Below are 4673 nucleotides of genomic sequence, written 5' to 3' on the forward strand. Positions count from 1 at the left end.
GGAGACATAATAAGCCTATGTTAAAAATGAAAGTGAATAAGAGACACAGGGTGATCAAACTGAAGGAAAATACCAGACATGGTCTTTAAGAATGAGTTTCAAGTAACTTTGTAGTTAACAGGGGATATTTCAGGAAGAAACATAGTATATACACATGCATGAGGTAAACGAGTTTATTCTGGTTAGGAGAATTTAAACACTTTTTCAGAAGAGGGAGAAATAAGAGTTGTCAAATTGAAGCATTCTTGTAGTAGCAAAAAATTTAAAAAAAGGTTTATTTTGAATAAGCACAGCCATATCTATCTAGTAGGGATTCCTGGAATATAATGAATTCAACGTATGTCTTAAATAGTAGATAGTTGTGTTTATGACTGGTAGAAAATGAGATGGGGGAGAAGAAGTAGGAGTAGAAGGGAGAGGATAGAAGAGACACAAATGAAGTTAAGTAAAAAGATTAATCTGATAGTAACGGTGAAGGTTTGTTGGAAGTCAAAGCAGCTAGTTTAACAATATGAACATATAATGGGCTATAATCACAGGTCTGATTTAGGAATATTCCTTGATATCAACTTTTTAAAAGTCACAAACTAGAAATAGTTTCTGCATTCTTCCCATCCCTGAGGGTTTGCTATAACAAAATTTACCACTTTTTCAAGCAGCACATTCTGTTTATGGGTAGTCTATATCCTTAGACAGGACTCTCTGATCCTGAGCCTAAATTTGCCTCTTCATGCGTTCTACTTATTACCCTGATTCTCCCACAGGGACTACATTGAATAAATCTAATTTTGTTTCCATGTCAGATTCTGGCTAAATGTCTTCTTTTTAAGGAAAAATAAAAATTTCCAGTTCCTCCCTTCCATGGCAGAATTTCAGAAACTTCATCATCCACAAACATCTTTTCTGACATCTTTCTATACCAAAATGGTTCTTATAAGAATGTGGGCACTCAGATACGAGCACAGCCCTGTTGGTATCACCTGTCTGCTGCTGAGTGATGTTCTTAGACTGGGCATTTTACTTGTATTAATGTATTCTAGACCCAAGTTTGCTTTCTAAGCATCTACACCATACTGTTGACTCATCTCAACTTGTGATTGCCTAAAAGCCACAGCTATGCAGTGGCTTATTGACCTACTGAACTTTCTCTTTATATTTTTTGCCTTTCAAACCTGTTGGGATATTTGTGAGTGGAAATTTAGGGAGTTTGACAGGTTGAAAAAAACCCTACTTATTTCTTTAAAATATCCAGGATTGCTTGCACTGGGGAGATGGGAGAGGACTGAGGGACAGTCAACATTGACTAATTCCGAATTGTTGTGGGATCTTTTTTCCTAGTGTAAACTTCGAATCATATTCTAATTTGAAGATGATCACCAGTTGATATAAAAAAAAAGTAGTTGAAATAAAGATTACCCTAATGTTTTCAAGGAAAGGACATGCTTGACTAAATTTAATGAATAGACATGACTGGCAATTAGAGGAATTCTTCCTTGCATACATTTCATGGTTAAAATCCGTTAAAACAGTTCCTGCCATGTTCAGTGTTGGAGATTAATTGGCTGAGCTAACTTTTCCTCCTGTACAGTATCAGATAACAATTTTACGACTTCTATTGTGTGTAAACCCCTTTTCTAAGCACTTTATATGCTCGTTTTTCTTGAATCCTTGTTATTATAACCACATTCCTCTCTATTTTACCACAAAAGAAACTACAGCACTTTAAGTTTAAGTAATTTGTTGGTACTGAACTAGCCAGTAAATTCAAGTCTAGAATTTATGTATAGAAATTTTGGTTCTAGACTTGTTCTGGTAGTTCTTGTCAGATGCAAATACATATCCTAATCATGATGTTGTAATTTGCATAACTGATACTACATGGAAAATATCTTCCACCACTAATGGTTGAAGATCAGCCTGGAAATTTTAGTGATAATATATTTCAAAATAAAAAACAAATAAAGTATACATATACATGTATATATATATATATATATATATATATATATAAAAATACATACAGAGACAAATTAGAATGCTTACCTTGCATATATATGGTCCTATGTTTAATCCCTAATATTCCCTATAAAAAGAGAAGAAATATTTCCCACTTGTTTTGGGTAGGAAGTGTAAGTTTAAGAACAAGTTAAGATCTCGTAATCTTAGTTTATCTTCTCTCCTACAGGTGGTGTTGGAGTTTATAATTTGGAACTTTCCAATTTGATTCAAGGCTCTTTCTGGAGTTAGTGTCTCTGATGTAACACTGAGGTTATCTCAAGTGGTCTATGTGGTATAAAGATATTGGAGAAGATTTGACATTTCATACAGTGGCAATACATTGTCCTTCACATAGAAGGAAAGAAAGATGGATACATATTTTATTTTATTTTATTTTATTTTATTTTATTTTATTTTATTTTATTTTATTTTATTGAGGTGTTAATAATGGAACCCAGGGTCCTGCCCATGTTCAGCAAATGATCTGCCGCCAATTTCTACTCCCAAATCCTGGGTGAATGCTTTCAGAATCTGGTCTTTGAATTGTTGAGGGTTTATTAGCATAATGAAAGGATTATGGTCAATCAGGAACTCTTGAGTCTAGTTTTGGCTCTGTCACTAATTAGTTCTTTAATATTGGACATGTGACAATATTTTCTCCATCAATAAAAGAAGAGTATTAGATGGCCTTCCGGGTCCCTTCCAACTCTAAACATCTCGTGTTTTTCCAGATGAAAAGAGACTGATATTGGAGAAATGGAGAAAAAAAGGTTTCAATAACTTTCATGAATGAAGGAAGCATGTAAAGGTTTGGCTTCATCATTTTTAATCAACATTGGGTTGTGGCTAAAATAGAAAAGCAAAGAGGAAGATCAATGACCCTCATCCTCCACAGTGTGGCTCACAACTTAGTTTACACACATTAAAGGACAGGAAAGAAAAAAGAGTCATTTCATGTGAACTGGCATTCGTGCAAAATAAATGAGATGAGTAGTTTACAGTATATCTCTCATAATAATCTGGCCTGCCTTAAAGCATTGAGTTTTTTTAAACAAATTTTTACTGCCTGGTCTATGGCTTTGTGGTTCCATCTTGCTCGAGGAAAACTGCTGACAACTTGTTTTCAGTTTCCACTGGCAGCATTAATGTTTTTTTAAATTGAAATGATAGATGGTCAGGAATGGTGCAATGCTTCTGCTTTGCATTCTATTAGATATTCTACATTTCTTTTTACGTACACATTCTCATTTCCAATAAATTTTCTATGTCTTAGGAAATAATGAATATTATGTAGTAACCAAACTCAATGAATAATCATGTTGATTTTGATACTAATTATCTCTAAAATGATGCAATCTACCTTAGGCTTTTCTAAATTATGTGTGTATACAATGAAGAGTGCAGCCAACTCTCAGGAGAAAAAAATGCTTCCGGTTCCTTTTTGTTTTCGTTATTTTTTTTAAACTGGGGAAACCCTAGAATATCTTCTTATTTAGGTTTTAGCCATGCCTTTTGAAGTACCCAAGATTCACCGATTTGTAAGTTCTCTATACACATTACCAAAGATAATGCTAGAGACCTGGAAGGACTCAATCTGAAGGTAGCTTGGCTGGCTGGCTATGTGCCTGTGCAATTGCGCACTAGCTGAAGATCATGCCAATGCTCAAAACCTGAACTTAGTTCTTCAGTGTCTTATCTGAACATTTCTACCAACTTTTAAAACTTTATGTCATCATCCTATGACAAATAAGCTCTTTTGGAACCCAAACTATATTGATTTGCTTTTTAACCAGTTGGGGAAGATGGGACAATCAGAAGACTGTTGTCCATGATGAATTATATTGTCTACATTAGAATATTACCATAGAATTCAAAGCACAATGATCTTTATTTACTTTGGGACTTTCATAACTCTTCTTCATTTTGTCCAAATAACTCCCAGTCTTATAATTGGTGTATTCCTTGCAGTGCCCAATGTGATCAATGTCTTCACATGTTACTATTTTTCTTTACCATTTCCATATACTTTGCCAAAACTTACCATCAGTGCACTCATAATAGTATAGTTCTGTATTCCAGAATTCATTTGTCATTAGAGCAAGTCACTTCATCTCTGGACCTATTTTCCAGTTAATGAAATAGAAAGGATGAAATAGATTGCCTTGAAGTTCTTGTTCTTTTCTATAACTGTGTGAATCCTTGGTGTGGCCCTTAGTCAATGTGTTTCTTTTCTTGATACAGAAGTTTGGTAGAATTCTACAGGGTAGACTGTGGTAGTTCAGTCATAATTAAACTTAGCAAAGATTATTTTGGACACTGATGAAAGGCATTTTGGATACTTCTTCATGAATTTTGATTGTCTTCTACTCACATTCCAAATATGGCAACCTTTATTGCTCATGCTTAGACTTACGTCTCTGTGTTTTATTCAAGGTAAAAAAAATTTTTAAATGGTAATTCCATAAATAGAAGAAATGTTTCTATTTCTTGGCATATATATTTAGTTGAGGACAGACCTTCTTACAAAATAAGCACAATTTTGAAAGATTTCTTTAGAAAATTTATCTTTCCTGTTGGTAACACCTAAGCTATTCTTTCCCAGACAGTTCAATATAATCAACTCTTCCAATATTTTATCTCATGGTAACAACCACCATCTCTCATAAAGGCTAGTT

This window comes from Grammomys surdaster, unplaced genomic scaffold, assembly GCF_004785775.1.
Source record: "Grammomys surdaster isolate TR1022 unplaced genomic scaffold, NIH_TR_1.0 200, whole genome shotgun sequence".
NCBI classification, from domain to species: domain Eukaryota; kingdom Metazoa; phylum Chordata; class Mammalia; order Rodentia; family Muridae; genus Grammomys; species Grammomys surdaster.